The following is a 20,629-nucleotide window of genomic DNA, read 5'->3' as shown; positions in this document are numbered from 1 at the left end:
ATGTGCATCTGTGCCCTGGTACTCATCTCCATTAAAGGTTTCAAGGATCAATTCTGTGAGGCAGTTGACATTGCCTTCAGCAGAATTCCCAGTACTGAGGGACTGTACCTTCTCGGGGACTTCAATAAAAGGGGGGTTGGTAGCTACAACACAACTTGGCCAATGTGCATTGGGCACCACAGAATCAGCAAGATGAACAGAAATGGACGGAGATTGCTGGAGCTGTGCTATTATCAAGGAATCTGTGTGACGAACAGCTACTGACAAACCAAACCACAGCACAAGATGTCCTGGACACATCTGCGATCACACCATTGGCACCAGGCCAGTCTTACCATCACCAGACTTACTACCCTCAACAGTGACCTAATCAATTGTAGCTCTCGCAGTGCTAAATATGTCACTGGTCACTCCTGGGTGTGTAGCAAGGAAGTTCGACCACACTAAGGAGAAAAGTTGTCCTTGTGTTAACACTTGCTGCACCACTGACACAGAGAGGACCCAGGAGTGTCTCAACATCCTCGACCAGGCTTTTGCGGTCAACAATTCCCAAGGTCAGAGTGCAGTGGCAAAGTGCCATCACCTGCACAATACCATCTGTAACTGCACTCATTGCATATGGGAAAATAAATTAGAGGACACTGACTAGTTTGAGGCTTATCATATCAAAATGGAGCCAGAGGAACTCCCTCATGAACTGCAAGCAAGTCCCCAGCAAACAAAACCTGGATGCTCCCAGAACTACCAGAATCATAACTCAGCAAACTGCTCGGGAACTGTGCTAACCATTACTGGTTGAAACTCTGCATCACAATATGCTGCTGAATCTGGGGATGTTAGAGGGATGTATGAAGGAATCAAAAAAGCAACAGACCCAGCAACAATCAAATCAGCCCCCTTGAAGACAGACAGTGATGATCATCACCAAACCTAGCAAGCAGATGAAAATGTGAATGGAGCATTATCTCAAACTTTGCACAATGGGGATTATTGTCATTGAAGGAGCTGCCATAATATACACCAGTATATCATGGTGCAGACACACACTGATGGACACACACAGGGACCAATCAACATGTACAAACACCGCAGCCAATCACCAGTTAGAATACACACACTATAAAGGCAGAGGGCACCACGGTTCCCGCTCATTTCTGGGTGCTGCCTCTGAGTGTAACTCATCCAGCCCAGCACAGACTTACAACACGTGCTGAGAGAATCAACTGGTTTGGACAAGGCTTAGGTCTCTAGTTTAAGTTAGCATCATTTAGACCCACAGTCATCGTGTGTTAGTTAGTTAGAAGTAGTTAATAAAATTGAGTTGAAAGTGTCTGTTCATCTCTCAAGTCTACACTCGCCAACACTTCAGGAGCCCTCAGTGCTATTCCAAACTTTCCTTCAGGGAGGAGCTGGACAGCGAACCCACCTCAGTAAAGTTCAACAGGGTCTTTGGCTACCCCGCCAGTGGTAAAGCTCCAGAAAACCAGGGAATTCCACCTGAAATCACAAAGTGGAAAACTGTCAGTGCTGCTGCATCTCCTGAACCTTTGTGTCTCTGCTGTAAGGGAAGATTTGTATCTCAAGATGTGTGTGATACAAATCGTCATCTTACACAAAAACAAATTGGATCACAGTGACTGCTAATTACCAAAGCATCCCCTTGTTAATTATGGTGGGGAAGGTCTTTGCTCACTTTGCTCACACCTGATTGCAGGAACCCCGTCTACCCTGAGTCTCAGTGCGGCTTTAGAGCTGACAGATCGACAGTTGACATGATTTTGTCACTTTGGCAGTTGCAGGAGAGGTGCTGTGAACAACGCGGAGCGCGCTGCATTGTCTTTGTGGACCTCAGCAAGGCCTTCGATCTTGTCCGCAGAGATGGGCTCTTCAGACTGATGCAGAGAATGAGTTGCCCGAATGGACTTGTGGCATAATTTTGTCTTTCCAGGGGAACATCCACAGTTCCATCAGTGGAATATCATCAGATGCTTTCATGATCAGCAGCAGAGTACAGCAGCCAGCGTGCAGGGATGCCCAGCATGTTTTCCGTTTTGATTCAGAGATGAATCTGTTGGTTGGGTCATGTGAGTCGAATGGATGACAGCCACACCCCCAAAGTCATGCTCTATGGTGAGCTTACTAAGCTTACTATTGGCACGAGACTAATGATTCGCCCAAGCCTTTGATACAAGCATGGCTGTAACCAAGGATTCAAGTTGATCAGGATCAGAGTCAATGCATGGGAAGTCTTTCCTGCTGACTGGAGTACAAGGAATCAAGCAGTCAGGAAGGGCATGGAAAAAATAGAGGACAAAAGAAATGGCCAGATGGCAGAAAGGGGAGCCCGACAGAAGCAAAAACGTCAGTCGACCTTGGGCTGTGCCAGCTGCAGATGGGACTGCCACTCACAAACCAGCCTTTACATCCACAATGTTCAGTCCAGAAGTGACATACACCCTAGGCGTAGTCCATCGATGGATACCATTCAGGTTGCCTTCTCTGAAAGAAAGTAGTGATCCAGTTAGGGTTTTATAATTTTCTGGCAACTTTCCTGGTCATTTTCTGCTGTCAACTGACAACTGATCAAATTTATTGACCAGAATTTTCTGTTTTGGAGCTAAGTGCTGACGCCGGGACAGAATCGCGTGAGTTCAACAGTCCTGAAAGCAGTGGCAGTCCTGTTGCGATTCAGGATGTCCAAATGGGCTAGCACCGGTGCCATGTAGAACCAGTGCAATTCCAACTAACTCTGGTGTGTGATTTTCTGGGGTCGGGATTGGCACTTGAGAGCCTGTCAAGCAGGAGCTGCATAAAGGCACTGAACTCCCCTCCCACCCTCATCCCAGCCAAGAAGATGCTACTGATTGCGCTGTAGTACGCCCACCCTGTTGATGGGTCAGCTAGGGCCAGAGCGTATCTGGGAGGGGTGGCCTGGGGAGGCACCCATACGACCAGTGGTACTAAATTCACAGAGGGCAGTCAGTGGCCTGCACAGCCACATTGGCTGCCTTGCTGGCTGCGGCAATGGTGGTCCATGCCCGTCCACCCCGATCCCATGGTCTACCTGCTGGCTGCACCCCCGCTACTCCCCTTAGTCCTGGCAGAATCCCCCCGGCCAGTGACACAATGGTCAGGACACTATAACAATGTTGGCCACTTTTCATACCTTTTCTCTCTTCCTCTGCAGCTATGGTGCCAGTTTCCTGATTTTTAAATACCACAAGTGAACCTCGCCGTCGGTAATTCCTCCTGGCGGCGGTAGAGCATCGTGGGGGGCCTGGCATTTGCTGGGTCGAGTCCGTTAATGATATACCAACGGCATTTAGTGTACAATTTGCATGCCCAAGCCGCCATGAGGCATGGAACGCATTCACGCCGCTGTCGAGGCACCGGAGCATGGCATTCCTTTGGGTACCCGACATCGGCCTCAACTTTCGGCTGATACGCGATCCCCCGCCCAATCACGATTCCCGCATCGCTGGATGAGAATCCCGCCCATTGAATTCAATTCCAGCTAAAAATTGCAGAATGAAGTCAAGGTGGCAGCAGTTAAGTATGAAACAGAACTCATGGTCAGTGAGCTTGGGAGGATATCTCAAAACTGTATTTATAAAACAATGTATCCTTCAACACTGTGTAAGCATTACTTCAACATGACTTTGACATTAAAAGTACAGATGAAATGCCACACTGTTGCTTTATACAATTTTGCCAATTCTAACCCCCCCACCTCCCCAGCCACCTACAGAACAGTTTATCTTGACCTAATTATCTTTACAGCCAGTCTGAAAATTGTTGAGGTCCCTTTTTAGTTGGAGCTCCCAGCTGAACCTGAGGCAAGGCTGTGACTAATCTTTTTGGTTCTGTGACAGCACAACCCAACCTCAATCCATTATTGCAATTATGTGTAATTACTTGAACGATGGAAGCGAAAACTCATTAACCCAGCCATCAAATTAGAAGCACCCAACAATTCACAAGGAGAAATAATCAAAGCACGGACTTAAAAACAATAGAAACTTCTTGCAGCGAGGGCCCTGTGGAGAAATAAAACTGTGAGTTGTGTGATCTTTAAAGTGTGTGATCACGCGAATCGTAAGCAGCAAAGTCATGGGGATATCATTCTGGTCAGATTCTGATCACGCTTGGTATGAAAATCAATAACAGAGCAGGCAGTCATGTGTCACACTCCTTTCATTCTCCTTTCTGTGTTGGAACCCACACTGGGAGAAGGGACAATTTTGAGATTTTGATATCATGCTCCGTTTCTGAAATCGCACCATCAAAGGACTTGATTTCATTGACTTGAAAACCATTCTGCAAGTCAGGATACAAAATCGCACATATTATTTCTGTGTGTTATAACGGACTCTTTCTTATCGTCATTTTGATAGGTAAGTACCATCGGATGTTTCCTTAATTTTGTTCCTATTTGAATGGATGAAAACTTTGCAAATTGGCTGTGCCAATATCAGTTCATAATCATGTGGTGAACTATTTACTATGTTCAGTTGATGTTTCTCATCTACTGTTGACAGATTTTTTAATGCTGTCTGCTGGCTGCTTACCCAGTATCCCCTCAATCATCACAGGGTGATGCAGCTGATAATGCTAAAAGGAACTGAGACTGAATAATGTGAACATTTACATTAGCAGAAATCCTTCAACAAATGTGTTGAGGTTTTGTTCAAGTGTACACAGTATATTTAGCAAAGGGAGAACAAAATGGAACGTAACTTTTATTGTTTGCATTTTCTCTCACCCCACCTTGCTGGTAACACTGATTCTTGGCTGATACCTTACGGAGGTTTTTGGTGTAAGTTTAAACCACTGGTGTAGGCATTGCATTTGATATGACTTGTGCCTCAAGCCAAGCGTCCTTCCACTCCATAAACATTAAGAACGGTTAATATTGAGAATTCGGCAAATATTTAAGTGCCAAGCCAAGCTTTGATGTGGAGATGCCGGCGTTGGACTGGGGTGAGCACAGTAAGAAGTCTTACAACACCAGGTTAAAGTCCAACAGGTTTGTTTCAAACACGAGCTTTCGGAGCACGGCTCCTTCTTCAGGTGAATGGTCACCTGAAGAAGGAGCCGTGCTCCGAAAGCTCGTGTTTGAAACAAACCTGTTGGACTTTAACCTGGTGTTGTAAGACTTCTTACTAAGCCAAGCTTTGACATTACTTCTGTCTCCTTGACGGTGCCTACTTGTAATTCCATATTCATACACTTCATAAATAGTTTGCACATCACCCAATATTAAAATCTGATTTAACAAATGTCTTTATTCTATATGTGTTACAAGTTGTGCAACAATTTGGGGAAATACTTTCTCTCTGCTACGTGTAAGAAGGTCATAAGCATTTTTTATATCGACTGATATTTGCGCAATTTGCCCACAAAGACATCTTCCCCCATCGATTTTGGTAAAATTACTAAATGGACTATGTAAAAGGATCCATTTACAACAGGCGGACTTTCAGTCCTGTCCTAAGTTAGCTATTACCCAGTAGTCTGCCCCATTGAAATCGGTCCGTCTGACCGACAATGCAGAAGAGGGAACTAAATGCAGAAATGGATTTGAAAAATGTGACATAAAAAACATAGGGCGCGATTCTCCGCTGCCCACGACGGGTCGGAGAATAGCGGGAGGGCCTTCCCAACATTTTTCCCAACCTCCCGCTATTCCCCCCCCCCCACGGCCGCCCCACGACACGAATCGCTGCTCGCCGTTTTTTACGGCGAACAGCGATTCTCCCCTGGCCGATGGGCCGAGTTCCCAGACCTTTACGGCCGTTTTCATGAACGCAAACACACCTGCTCTCACCGTTCGTGAAAACGGCCGCAAAGTGCCGTCCTGGACAACCATGGCACCGATTGGCACGGCCGCACCACGGCCATGCCAAGGGTGGCATGGGCCCGCGATCGGTGGGCACCGATCGCAGGCAGCGGGTCCGATATCCGCGCACTATTTGTTCCTCTGCCGCCCCGCAGGATCAGTCCGTGGGGCGGCTGAGGGGCATGACGGCCCGCGCATGCGCGGGTTTGACGCATATGCGTGATGACGTCATCCGCGCATGCACGGGTTGGAGCCGTCCAACACACGCATGCGCAGCTGATGTCATCGTGCGCGTCAGCTGCCGTGACGCTTGGCGCGCGTGCTTAGCGACGGTCGCTAAGCCCGCGATGCCGTGCTTCATGGGGCCGCTCTGCTAGTCCCGCCCGGGGGGGAGAATCGGGTCCCGGGAGGGGGCGCGGAGACTGCCGTGAAACACGGCCAGTTTCACGGCAGCCTTTATGACTCTCCGCATTTGCGGAGAATCGCGCCCATAGGGCGGGATTCTCCACTTGCCAACGGCAATTTCGTAATCGGCGATCAGGCGGAGAATCCCTTTTTAACGACTGAGTCGGGATAGGCGCCTGTTTTTAGATGCTCCACTCCTCCAAAACAGCGTCGTCGGGGCGTGAGCCACATGCCGTTGGGATGGCCTCAGGATGTTACCTGAAGGCCCTCCCCCAATGCTCCGCCCCCGATGGGCCAAGTTCACAGCGGCACGTTTAACTTGTGCTCGCAGTTTTCGTGAACGTGGCGTTGTGACTGCAGACTGTGTCCAGCGCCGCCACAATCGGGGGGTGCAGTGCCGCTGGCCGAGGGGGCTTCAGCAAGGACTGGGGGGTCTGGTGGGGGGTGGTCCAGGGGTGGCGAGGGGGAGGTTCAGGGGGGGCACTATCTGGCAGATTGGGTCCGCACGTGGCTGGCACCATGTATGCCGCGACCACTGCAGGTCGTCGTCGTGCGCATGTGCGGCCACAGACCCGGCAATCATCCGGCCGTTTATTTTATGAAGGCAGTGTGTTTTACATGGCTGCTAGCCCCTCGGAGGATCGGTGCGGGGGCCTCACCAATTTTTTCATTGTAAAACTAGTCACATTCTCTGGACATAGCCTCAAAATCGGAGAATCCAGCCCATTGTTACTCTCTGGCAAGTCTTACGCAAAATTAATTCCAAATCTGCGTCAATTGACTTCCATATTTTGAAGCATCCACCTTACTTCCCTCCTCACGTCTCTCTGCTTCATCTTCACACACAAGCATTCATATTCATCACCTTCAGCTCACCGGGAGGGTGACAACCGATAAATGCTGCATAACCCAGTGTTGTTCACTAACAGGACAGCAGAGAAAATACTTCAGTAGATTTCTACCGGAATGTGACAGAAAGAAAAAAGTATCGCACTTAAAACTCCCAATGAAAACTGGAAAAACTCACTGCCAAAAGTGGTGTACATGCGCAATTATCTTTCTGTTACAGCTACAGGGCCACCCAGGGTCATCCCTATTCATTTATTTAAAATGGACAACTGAAGTTCCTGCTTCTCAGCAAACTCCATGGGGGAGGGTGGGACTTTCCATCCCTGTTTACAGCGGGTGGGAAAGCCGTTAGGGACGGAAAATCAAACGAAAAGCTCCGAACGGCTTTTATGCTGGAGGGTCATCCAATTTACATTGTTTCCCCCCTCCCCCAACCAGTGACATAATGAGGTTCCCACCATGAAAGTTCGGGAACCCCATTATCATACATTTAATTATCATTAGTGGGTCATGTCCAGGTAGTACCCTGGCAGCACTTCCGGGAACAGTGTGTGGAGCGAGGGTGGGGGGGCTTCCATTGGGGAGGATTGAGTTGGACGGGGGTCGTTCCTGGGGCGGAGGGGCAGGGGGCTCCTTATCCGTGTGGGGGTGGAAGTGGTTTCCATTTCTGTCTGGGGGGAGGGGAGGGATCCTTTTTAAAATGTTTATATTTTCAGATTGTCAGCCCTTTAAAAATGGCGCTCCAATCTGTCAGGGGCTGTGGTTGCAGGTGCGGTGGGCTTACCCCAGCCAGCTTGATGTGCCCTTTCCAATTTCTTTTCACAGTGATTGTAAATCTGGCAGCAAAAACTGGCAAGGCAGCTGGCGGGCTGGCCTCTGCATTTCCTGCCCGAGACAACGCTTTGAAAGAAAACCATAACATTTCCACGGTGAAAGACAGCATCAAACCAGCTGATGACTAGCTTCCCCTCCACGGAAAAAAAAACCAAGGGTGGAATTTTCCAGCCCGTCCCACTGATCGAATCTTCGGGATCCATGCAAGTCAACAGAGATTTGAATGGATAGCCACATCCACCAGAGGAAAGGTTGCCCCTGTGGGACTGAAAGCCCCGTCAAAGGTAATTAGTTTCATCAGAGGACGCTACACCTCAAAAATGGCAACAATATTGTCATGCGTTGATTGACTGATACATTTCAGCGCACAGGATTTTTTCGGTGTTAGGCGCAGATATTGTAAGATACCAATTCCTACCAATGATTTCTCCCATGATGAACTTGTCCACTATTATGGGATGCACTTAACAGAGGTGCACTGCTCCACCCCCCCCCCCCCCCCACCCCATAACGTGGAATAGCAATTTGACTACCTTAAAATTGGCATTTGCAGCAACCATGTGTGCAGGAGGAATGCTGCATGGTCTTGGGAAACCCATATAAACAGTGGTTGGCAGGCATAAGATCTGTGCCTCAAACCGACAAACATCTGTTTGGGAATCAGTCTGTCTATTGTATGTTTTACTGCACCACCCTTCATCTCCATAAAATACAAACATATGCAGCTTTCCCAAAACCAAATCTGCCATTTATGCTTTCAATTAGATAAAAGCCCTATTGTATTAACTATTTTTTTTTAACTTCAGTACAGTTAAGCTAAATGCAGGATTTGCACCCAGAAGGAATGAGAGTCTGCATTCGGAGGAATTGCACAGTAATACTACTAATACTAATAGGGGCAGCAGGGTAGCATAGTGGTTAGCATAAATGCTTCACAGCTCCAGGGTCCCAGGTTCGATTCCCGGCTGGGTCACTGTCTGTGTGGAGTCTGCACGTCCTCCCCCTGTGTGCGTGGGTTTCCTCCGGGTGCTCCGGTTTCCTCCTACAGTCCAAAGGTTAGGTGGATTGGCCATGCTAAATTGCCCGTAGTGTCCTAATAAAAAAGTAAGGTTAAGGGGGGGGGGGTTGTTGGGCTACGGGTATAGGGTGGATACGTGGGTTTGAGTAGGGTGATCATGGCTCGGCACAACATTGAGGGCCGAAGGGCCTGTTCTGTGCTGTACTGTTCTATGTTCTATGTTCTATATAATACCTTGGGAGTGGATTTGGTTGAACCCGATGTTTCTCAGCTTCTGGCCATGGCATTCTGGAGCTGAAATAAGTAATGTCCATATTTTTCGATACTTTGGGTGGGATTCTCCGACCCCCTGCCGGGCCATCACGGGTCGGAGAATAGCCGGGGGGGGGGGGGGGGGGGGGCGGTGTGAATCCCGTCCCCGCCATTTAGCGGCCGCTCGCAGCGCCCCCCCGGCGATTCTCCGGCCCGTAATGGGCCGATGTCCCGCTGATTCTTTGCCAGTCCCGCCGGCGTAGATTAGACTAGGTCCCTTACCGGCGGGACCTTGCGGCGTGGGCGGGCTCCGGGGTCCTACGGGGAGCGCGAGGCAATCTGGCCCCGGGGGGGTGCACCCACGGTGGCGTGGCCCGCGGGGGCCCACCAATCCGTGGGCGCGCCTGTGCCGTGGGGGCACTCGTTTCCTACGCGTCGGCCGTGTCAGCCTCCGTGATGGCTGACGCGTAGGTGAACCCCCCCCGGCGCATGCGCGGGGATGATGTCAGCAGACGCTGATGCTCCCGCGCATGTGCAGACTCTCGCCCGCCGGCGGAGCCCCTTCGGCTCCAGCTGGCATGGCACCAAAGGCCTTCCATGCCAGCCAGCACCTTTGGGGCGGGCCGACGCCAGAGTGGCTCACGCCACTCCGTCCCGCCGGGACCCCCGGTACGGGAGAATCCCGCTTTTATGTTTCACTCAATACACTCTGGTCTTGGCTCTATGTTCCTCTCCTATGTTTTTATTGCCAGTTGGAAGCCGCCAGTGTTATCTACTTACTTAATCTGTAACAGATAAGGTATTTCATAGAGCCCTCCAGTACAGACGAGGCTCCTTGGCCCATCGAGTCTGCACTGACAAGCGACACTAAATCTACTTATCCCACTTTCCAGCACTTGGCCCATATCCTTAAATGTTATAGGGCTGGATTCTCCGCTGTAGGGATTCTCCTTTTCTCCAGCAGCCCCGGGATTTCCCGATGGCATGGGGCTGCTCACAATGGGAAACCCCATTGGCTGGCTGGCAAGATGGAGGATCCCAGGGGCTTGCCGCACCAGAAATCTGGAGCGGCGGGACGGAGAATCCCACGCGTGACATTTCAAGTGTTCATCCATATAATTTTTAAGGTTGTGAGGTTTCCTGCCTCTACTACCCCCCAGGCAGTGCATTCCAGACTTCTGTCACCCTCTAGGTGAAAGTATTTTTCGTTAAACCCCCTCTAAATCTCCTGGCCCTCGTATTAAAATTGTGCCCCCTCGTTATTGACCCTTCATCTAAGAGGAACAACTGCTTCCTATCCATCATGTCCATACCTCTTATAATCCTATAAACATTAATCAGCTCCTCCCCTCAGCCTTCTCTGCTCTAAAGAAAACAACCCAAGCCTATCCAGCCTCTCTTCATAGCTCAAATGCTTCTTCCAGGCAACATCCTGGTGAATCTCCTCTGCACCCTCTCCAGTGCAATCACATCCTTTCTAAAGCGAGGCAACCAGAATTGCACACAGTTCTCCAACTGTGCCCGAACCAAAATTTTGTACAGCTCAAATATTACCTCCTATAATCTATGCCATGATTGATAAAGGCAAGTGTCCTATATGCCTTCTTAACTACCCTATTAATCTGTCCTATCACCTTCAGGTATCTACGAACAAGCAGCCCAATACCCTTCTGTTCCTCTAAGCTTCCTCGTGTCCTGCCATTAATTCAGTATTCTCTTGACTTGTTACTCCTTCCATAGTGCATCACCTCACACTTTTCACGGTTAAGTTCCATCTGTCACAGACCTGAAGGTAAGACGAAGTGGAAAATTAATGTGGAAATGAATGACATGCTTGGCTCAATGAGCCTCTGAGTCAGAAGGCTATGGTTTTAAGTCTCCTTCCAGGATTTAACACATGTTCTAAACCAGTCTTGTTCAAACGTTTTGTCCGGGACCCTTTTTTACCAACCGGCCTTCCTTCCGGACCCACGCCGCCTCAACCTCGCGACCCACAGTTTTCACTTATCTTTAACGTGACAGGTCAGCCTGTTTAATTTAGCTGATGATTTAAGATCTCACTGTATCCGTTGAAAAGAATAGAGGTTTGTCCTCGAATTCAGCATTGTCCTTGAAATGCGTTTGACGTTTTGAGGGTTTCAAACTTTAATTTGCCAATGCTTCCCTGCATATGACACACAATGGGCGGGATTCTCCGACCCCTCCCGGGTCAGAGAATTGCCGGAGGGCCGCGTGAAACGTGCCACGCCGTCCCGATGCCAGGATGCGATTCTCCGCAGAGCGGAGAATCGGCGCTATTGGGGCCGGTGTGGTTGGCGCGGTGCTGGTCGGGGGCCGCACTATGCGACTCCCCCTCGATTCTTCGGCCCGGATGGGCCGAGCGACCGTTAAAAAAACCCGCGTCCCGCCGTTCCAGCATGCTCTGAGCCGGCGGGACTTTGGCGATGAAAGATCCGGGGGTGGCCTGTGGGGGAGGGGGTCTGACCCCGGGGGGGGGGGGGGGGGGGGGCGCTCTGATGTGGCTTGGCCCGCAATCGGGACTCACCAATCGGCGGGCCTGCCTCCATTCCTCCCGGCATCCTTTCTTCCGCACCGGCACCTGTACTCCTGCGCCATGTTGAGTCCGGGCCGGCGCGGACAAGGGAGACACTGTGCATGTGCGGAATTTGCGCCGGTGGGACTGCGCATGCGCGGATTTGCGCCGGACCCACTGCGCATGCCGCATCCCCCGGCACCCATTCCATGGCTGAATCAGCAGCTGGAGAGGCATGAACCCATGCTGGCTCCCTGATGGGGCCAGAATTTCTGATCCTGGGGCTGTGTTGACACCGTCGAGAAACGCGACTGGCGTTTCCAACAGTGTCAACACTTAGCCTCAGGATCAGAGAATCCCACCCAAAAACTTTGCATCCTGATTTGCAGTGACACCATTAATAAGCCACACCTCAAGAAATCATCTTTATGCTGCTTTGTTCCTGTTTTCAGCTTCTTCTTCATGGGTTGTTCACCAGAGGCCCTGGCAGCCGCAAAATGGAGGAGTCTCTCTCGCGCCCAGAACACACAACATCATTGTGCGCTCCAGGCAGGAAGCTTCCAGCGATTTTAAAAAAAAAGTCTGCTCCTGGGTCAGCACGCTGAAGTCAGGAGGAGGCGTTCTGCCTCGCTGGGCTCTGGGTCTGCGCACTGCTGAGGGGGCACCAATGCGCAGAACGGCTGGCATTCTGAAAGCTGGTCGCAGCCGGCATTTTTAAAAGCCGGTTGCGCTGTTGCGCTCTTCTTCCCACGATTGGGAATAACGCAAAGTCCGCAAATGGGAAAGCCGCGACACATGGCCCCGCGACCTCCTTACGCCTGCCTGCGACCCACCCGCGGGTCGCGACCCTGAGTTTGAAAATGACTGATCGAAGCAGCCTTGTTGGAGATGCGATCTTAGGAGCATAAAAGATAGGAACAGGAGCAGGCAATTCGGCCCCTTGAGCCTGCTCCACCATTCAATAAGATCAAGGCTGATCTGATGCGGCCTTAACTCCACTTTCCTAATAACTCATAACCCCTGTCTCTCTTGCAGATTAAAACTCTGCATGACTCAGCCTTGAATATATTCATTGCTTAACTATTTTAAATATTATGATCAAATTGAAACAATTCACTCCTGCAACTATTTGAACATAAATAGCATTCTTTTTCGCAAAATGCCCAGGCTGCATTTAAGAGCTCAAGTGAGAGCTGGACCTTCTGAGTACATGCCTGAACTGAAAGTAAAGGGAACTTGATCAGAGGAAAGAGCCCAAGAGATATGGTGGACAAGGTATAGCAACATTCAGAAAGCTGTACAGATTTCAGCTCATTGAACTCAGTCACCAGTCGCTTAACGAATATATCAGCATCATTAGCGCAAGTGCATTCCCACTGATGGTTTAAATTAAGGCCCTCCCCCCACCAACCCCACACCATGATGCCCCTCCTGCAAGCCAGTGGCCTGTGTCCCTCCACAACCTTGGGTCTCATTGCGTCCCTTGGTAGGTTGGACTTCTGACCCCCAGGTCCTTGATACTGGTGATGGCCTTCTGCTGTCTCGTGAAGTGCCTAATTGGCACTTAATGTGGTGGGCCTTCTTGAAAAGGAGCTATGGCCGGCTCTCCACCTGGCAGGCAAGACCCTTGTCTTCTGCAAGGTCTTGATTTCCCCTCAACCGTAACTTAAATTTGTGGACAAACATTGCAGCAGCCTTTACTGACATCCCAGCTAAGATCAGTAGGCTGAATGTAGACCCAGTGTGACCCTGGACCTTCTTCAATTGTGTAGTAGTACTCCACTGTGTGATGTTTTTGTCCACTAAACCACTTAGGAAGTGGTAGAAACACCTTTCTCTTCTCAGAAAAACAGCAATTTTCAAGGATGTGAAGAAAAATGCAAAATGTCAATAGTTTTATTGTTTGAGACTAACGTTAATATAAAGTACGTTAACATATCAGAATCCAATTTGACAGTTAAAAACCTATTTATGATTGTTGACATTCATGGAATCTGTAATATTGCTTTAAAGAAAAACATTATTGTGAGCCACTGGCTTCTGATTAAATCTTTTAACTTTCCATTTTCATAGAATCATAGAATTTACAGTGCAGAAGGATGCCATTCGGCCCATCGAGTCTGCACCGGCCCTTGGAAAGAGCACCCTAATTAAGCCCCACACCTCCACCCCTTCCCCTTTATCCCCGTAACCCCACCTAACCTTTTTGGACACTAAGGGCAATTTAGAATGACCAATCCGCCTAACCTGCACATCTTTGGACTGTAAGAGCAAACCGGAGCACCCGGAGGAAACCAACGCACACATGGTGAGAACGTGCAGACTCCGCACAGACTGTGACCCAAGCCGGGAATCGAACCTGGGATCCTGCAGCAGTGAAGCAACTGTGCTAACCAATGTGCTACCGGGCTGCACATTTTGATTTGATGCTGGTCGTGCTGTAACACCTGCACACAATTGCCTTCCCATCTCTATTGATAAATACTGCAAAACCAGGATGATACGAAATGTATGGAACAGGGTGAATGATATTTTCCTGCGCAGTGTAGCTATCCAAATGAAGTATGTTGGTACGTCGGATGCCATAGTTACATTTCCACCAGTTGGTTATTGTGCTTCACTCACTCTTCAACTGCAGAAACCAGCCAAACAGAACAACATGAGCCCAGGCCAATCCTCATTTTATACTCTGGAAGCAAAGAGCAAGGTGCCCAATTATTTAAAGGCAAGAAAATAATCTCTGATCCAGCTGTGTTCAGAGGAAATTGTGTATGGAAAGCAGTGGCTGAATATAGAATATGCAAAACTCAGTTCTCTAACTGCAGTCATGGTGAATTGCAAGTATTTTTAAAATAGACTTGCAGGAAAACAAGATAACCTTTATAAATTCAGAGCTTTACAGTAGAATCAGAAGAGAGGGTGCTTGGCGATAAATTTGTGAATAGATGTACTCTGAGGTACAGACTGAAAACCTTTAAGACATATCTCAACTTGAGGTTTATCGTCAAAGTTGAGTGCACAATCTGAAATTTGCTGCTCCATTAGGAATGCAAGCACATGCATGCATAAGAGATTTCAAGGGTAGATGTCAGATAACCTATGGCCCCAAGGGTCATACCTCGTCTACCTGGAGTACTTATCAGGAGCTTGGGCACCAAGTTCAGCAATTTCTGTTAATACCTACTTCAGCCACATGACAGTTGTGCAATAATGAGTTAACCACCTGGTTTTGTGAGGGGAGCATATAAGGGCTACAGTCATCATTCCTGTGTAAAACGCATAACTCAGAGCCAGTATATTCTAAAACAAAACACTAAATAGCTACACTATGCACCGTCCGATTGCAACATGCACACAGCCAGTTTATGAAAATAATACAACTTGATCAAAGTGTGTAATATTTTATCAAACAGTGAGTTTACAATGTTAAATTGAAACCCTTATATGAACATACAGGGCATATAAAATAGCAGAAAACTTGTGTCAAAGAAAGAAGTGCCATGGTACAACTTCCTTTCCTTTCTCTCCAACTGTAACATACAATCTCCTTCTGCTGCCCTTTTTTATCAACTTCATTCAATTGTCTCCATGCCTGCCTCGTTTTGCTCATTTAAGTCCATAGTGAGGACTCAATCTTGAGCAATGTTGTGCAGTGTAGTGTGTAATTCACGGCTGGAATTCTCCGAGCCCGCACCGGGTCGGAGAATCGGCGTTGACGCTAAAAATTCCCGCCACGCCGCTCCAACGCCGGAACGCGATTCTCCGGCAACCGGTCCAGGGCCGTTGAAAGAGGCCCCCGCAGCGATTCTGCGCGGTCGACCAGCCGAATTCCCACCGGCATGGGTTCACATATGGTACCACCCGGCGGGAGCTCGGACCTGCGGCCACGGTTGGGAGGGGGGGGCCGGGGAATCAAACTCCAGGGGTGGCCTCCATGACGGCCAGGCCCACTATTGGGGGTTACCGATTGGCGGGCATGCGCAATCTGTGGGGGGGGGGGGGGGCTACCATCCGCGTGGGCCCGCTGTGTCGCTGCACCATGTTGCACGCTGCCGAAACGGCCACCGCCCGCGTACGCGGACCCACTCCGGCAGTGCATGGCCGTGTATCGGTGCCGGAGCTGCATGGAGCACTCCAGTGCCATGCTGGCCCCCTGTGGGCCACTGAAGTGCTGAGCCAAGCGGCCCATTGACGCCGGCGTGAAAAACTCCGGTGTTTACGCTGGCGTCAACACTTAGCCGGGATTTTGGACAATCCCAGCGCACATCTTTCAGCGGATCACATTTTTTTCTAATCTTTCACGGCAGATGGGCATTACTGGCCAGCATTTGTTGCCCGTACCTAATTGCCCTTGAACTGAGTGGCTTGTTCCACCATTTAGGAGGACAGTTAAGAGTCAACCACGTTGCTGTAGGTCTGGAGTCACATGAAGGCCAGCTCAAGTAAGGAGGCTCCCAGCTGACATTCGTAGACTTAATGTAGACCTGGTATGACCCTGGATCTTCCTGAACTGTTTAGTAGCATTGTACTAGGTGATGCTTTCATCCACCGAGCTCTGAAGTAGAGTCATGCATAATCGCACCCATTAACTCTGTTTTTCTCCCTCCACGATGCTGTCAGATCTGCTGAGCTTTTCTCATGTTTTCTGTTTTATTAGGGCAGATTTCCATAGTTTCATGGCCACCATTACTGAGACGAGCTTTTCAATTCCAAATGTTATTAATTAGATTTAAATTGCTGCAGAGGTAGGTGGAAGAATGCGAGGCACCTCCAGATGGAGGCACCCAATGAAGAAATATGATAGTGTAAAAAATAAATGTAGCCACAGTCACCAGGCCATTAGCGTGGAAGGGGAATTGGTGGGCCAGGTGAATTTAAGGGAGGTGCTGTAAATAATGACATGTTCACTTGGGCATCTTGTAAGTTATCATAAACTCCCTGGATAGGCGTCATAGATAATTGCAGGGAGCAGCCAATACATAGTGATAAACTCAATCCCGATATCATCTACTGAGATATGCAGGTGAATATAGGGCACCATCGAACGGCCGTGCTATGCTTGAAAAGCAGCGTGCTGTGGCGCAATGTGGCAAATAGAAACCGGTAGACCAAGCTGACAATTTTGCGCGGTGGCTATCGGGCTGGGGGTAGCCTGCACGAGTGTTGGATTGGGGAGGGGGGGGATTTAGGGTGGGGGGGGGGGGGGGGGGGGGGAGGTCTGCCCAGGGAATCCCCATGGCAAGTTGGGGCTGGGGGAACCGAGGGTTGGGTGTGAGATCAGGACGCCATTTCAATGCTCTTCAATGCAGAAAAAGGGGCTATGTGTGGCCTCAGCCGTGCATTCCCCACTGCCGACCCCGATCTAACTGGGGACACGGTAAATAGTGGGGTGTTTCTCGGCATTGCGAGCGACAGGAATCAACCTGCTAAACACTCTCGTTATGGGACTTTCTTCCCATTTGATTAAATCGCGGCCATATATTAAATTGACGGTATCGCTGACCTTATAAATTTAAACTCTGTTATAACCAATTTAGGATTGGGATGAAGAGAGGAGTTAGTTCACCCCTGCTGACCTGGTCCTACCAATTGTTGCACCTTTGTTGTCTCAACTGCAATTGCTCTCGGAAATGGTATGGCAAGCCACTCTATTCAAGGATAATTAGGGGTGGACTACAAATGGTGGCTTTGCTAATGATGTTCATGTCCCGAGACAAAATAAAGAAAAATAATTGCAAAACTGATCAAGGGCAATATCAACATAGGAACGTTTAGATGGAAAACAAATCAATGGCAATAATTGCCAAGTGACATTTCATTCACCTTCGACACAATACTAGAGTTATTAACAGATATAACAATCAATTAAATAGTTTGCAGTAGGTCCAGATACGATACAAAGAAATGTTTTGGGAGCCATTGGTTCAAATTCATCTTTTTCCACTTCACGTGTACAAGGTACAGTGAAAAGTATTGTTCTGTGTACAGTTCAGACAGATCATTCCATCCGTGAAAAGAAAATACATAGGGCAAACATAAAATACACAATGTAAATACATAGACACAGGCATCGGGTGAAGCATACAGGAGTGCAGTATTACTCAGTAGAGAAGATGTGTGAAGAGATCAGATCAGGCCATTAGAAGGTCGTTTAGGAGTCTGGTAACAGCGGGAAGAAGCTGCTTTTGAATCTGTTAGTGCGTGTTCTCAACCTTTTGTATCTCCTGCCTGATGGAAGAAGTTGGAAGACTGAATAAGGGAGGGGTCTTTAATTATGCCGCCCGCTTTACCAAGTCAGCGGGAGGTGTAGACAGAGTCCACAGATGGGAGGCAGGTTTGTATGCTGTACTGGACGCTGCTCACGACTCTCTGAAGTTTCTTACTGTCTTAGGCTGAGCAGTTGCCATACCAGGCTGTGATGCAGCCAGATAGGATGCTTTCTCTGGTGCATCTGTAAAAGTTGGTAAGAGTCAATGGAGATATGCCGAATTTCCTTAGTTTCTTGAGAAATTTTAGGTGCGGTTGCGCTTTCTTGGTGGTAGCATCGACGTGGGTGGACCAGGACAAATTGTTGGTGATGTGCACAGCTAGGAATTTGAAGCTGTCAACCATCTCCACCTCGGCACCATTGATGCAGACTGCGGTGTGTATGATACTTTGTTTCTTGAAGCCAGTGACCAGCTCTTTAGTTTTGCTGGCATTGAGGGAGAGATTGTTATCATTACACCACTCCACTTAGGTTCTCTATCTCCCTCCTGTATCCTGACTCATCGTTGTTCGAGATCGGACCCACTATGGTCATGTCATCAGCAAACCTGTAGATGGAGTTGGAGCCAAATTTTGCCACGCAGTCGTGTGTGTACAGGGAGTATAGTAGGGGTGTAAGTATGCAGCTTTGCAGGGCCCTGGTATTGAGGACTATTGTGGGGGAGGTGTTACTGATTGTGTTCTATGAGTCAGAAAGTCAAGGATAAAGTTGCAGAAGGAGGAGCCAAGTCCTGGGTTTTGGAGCTTTGGTATGTGCTTGGGGCTTTTCACAGTAACTTCATTGAAGCCTACTTGTGGCAATAAGCAATTATTATTGTTATTAGCTGGGATTATGTGTTGAAGGTGGAACTGTACTCAATAAATAGGAGTCTGATGTAGGAGTCCTTGTCGTTGAGATGCTCCAGTGATGAGTGTAGGGTCAGGGAGATGGTGTCTGCTGTGGACCGGTTGTGGCGGTATGCAAATTGCAGTGAATCAAGGCATTCTGGGAGTATTGAATTGATGTGTCTCATGACCAACCTCTCGTAGCACTTCATTACGATCGATGTCAAGGTGGAATCTTGTTGGCTGCCAGCGAGTAGGCCAGCGAGATTCCACATTATCTCTTATAGGGAAGATCTGCAACATCTTGTTCCACTGCACTTGACAGGCCATTGATGGATCTTCTGCTGGGATCAAGGACCCTGGTCATGTTCGTCAAGAGCTACTGTTCAGTCAAATGCCGACAGCTCCATTAGACAGCAGCACCACCAGAGAGGCAGTGGCTGCTGCAGGTATGACATCCACCCGAGGCCTAGGAATGTCATCAAATCATAGGCCGGGGGAAGTGATGGCAGGAAGGGGGCCTAGGAATGTCATCAAATTCCAGGCCAGGGGGAAGTGATGGCAGGAAGTAGGTCATGAACTGGGGGAGGGGGGCAGCAATAAGGGCAAGGTGATGGCTCTCAGTGGATCCCCAGCCCTTACCAATGCCAGGTCCTTTGATCAGACACTGAGTGCCTTTGAAAGAGGGACCTGCACTGGATGCCCATAAGCAATGGGTAATGTGTTTGCTTGTTGGGCTGCCCGCCATTGGGTTATCGCCAACAAGAGATGGGATGAGGCATTAAGTGAGCATTAATTTGCCACTTTAAGGACCTGAGTTGGCAGCGGAGTGGTCCACGTGCCTTCCTGCCATAGACTTAATTGTGGTGGAGGTGGGAAAATGTCAGGGACCCACCCACCACCCTCCCATAGATTATGCAACCCGTCATCAAAGATGCCACAAGGGAGGGCACGACATTCTGCTCATCAGGTCGTAACTTACTCATTTACTGTATTCAAAATGTTTTCTCCGAAGGAGCGGTACCTTGGCCGGAATTCTCTGGCCGTTCGCTGGCAGTGGGATTGTCTGTTCCCGCCAGCAGTGCACCCCTGCCTGCAGGTTTCCCATCGGTCTGGGGTGGCTTCAATGGGAATTCCGAAACGGCACGGCCAAATTCTCCGTCCTTGCTAGCAGCAGTAACGGGGCGAATCCAGCTCCCCATTTGCATTTGAATGAATTCACTCCATTTGCTCCCACCATCAGTCTTGCGTTTCTGGACAAAATGCAACAATTTGAGCGGGATTTTACTCAAACCCCCCCCCCCCCCCCCCCCCCCCCCCCCCCACACCAACCACCATAATGTTGGTTCTGGTGGTAGAGGTGGCTCACCATTGACCGCCGGTGGGATCTTCCAGTGCTGCTGGTGGCTACGCCATTTTAGAACCTAAACACCGCAATTAGGTCACCATCAACTGTGCCAGCATTCTCTGAAACTGTTGTCTATGCACGCTGTGGTCTCCATTCTCTCTGCCTGACTCTTTTGTCTCATGCATAAGCGATGCTTGCCTCAGCAGAGGTCTGTAATAATGCAATTGTTCTGTTTTCACTTACAGTTACTGCCTTTCATTCAGCAATGTACGTTTGTTGCCACCAAACCTTCACAATGGCGCTTTCTTGTGCAAACCACCCTGAGGAAATCAACACATTTTCTTGTGGTTTCAATCCATCATGGCTAACACAATCTACAACTGGTGGGGGGGGGGGGGGGGGGGGGGGTCTACAAACCCAGACTAACAACCAAGATGCAGAGAATATAATTAATTCAAG

At 49.1% G+C, this 20,629-nt stretch overlaps 1 long non-coding RNA gene across 1 annotated transcript; it reads left to right on the top strand.

Annotated features, from left to right (window-relative positions):
- The first annotated feature begins 4,043 nt into the window (after positions 1–4,043).
- LOC119953849 lies at positions 4,044–13,862 on the top strand. The gene is made up of 3 exons (XR_005458124.1): positions 4,044–4,394; positions 7,919–8,211; positions 13,804–13,862. It is a non-coding gene; the product is annotated as an uncharacterized LOC119953849 (long non-coding RNA).
- The last annotated feature ends 6,767 nt before the right edge of the window (positions 13,863–20,629 follow it).

This window comes from Scyliorhinus canicula, chromosome 19 (assembly GCF_902713615.1).
Source record: "Scyliorhinus canicula chromosome 19, sScyCan1.1, whole genome shotgun sequence".
Lineage (NCBI taxonomy): Eukaryota > Metazoa > Chordata > Chondrichthyes > Carcharhiniformes > Scyliorhinidae > Scyliorhinus > Scyliorhinus canicula.
This window is presented reverse-complemented; position numbering and strand designations above follow the sequence as displayed.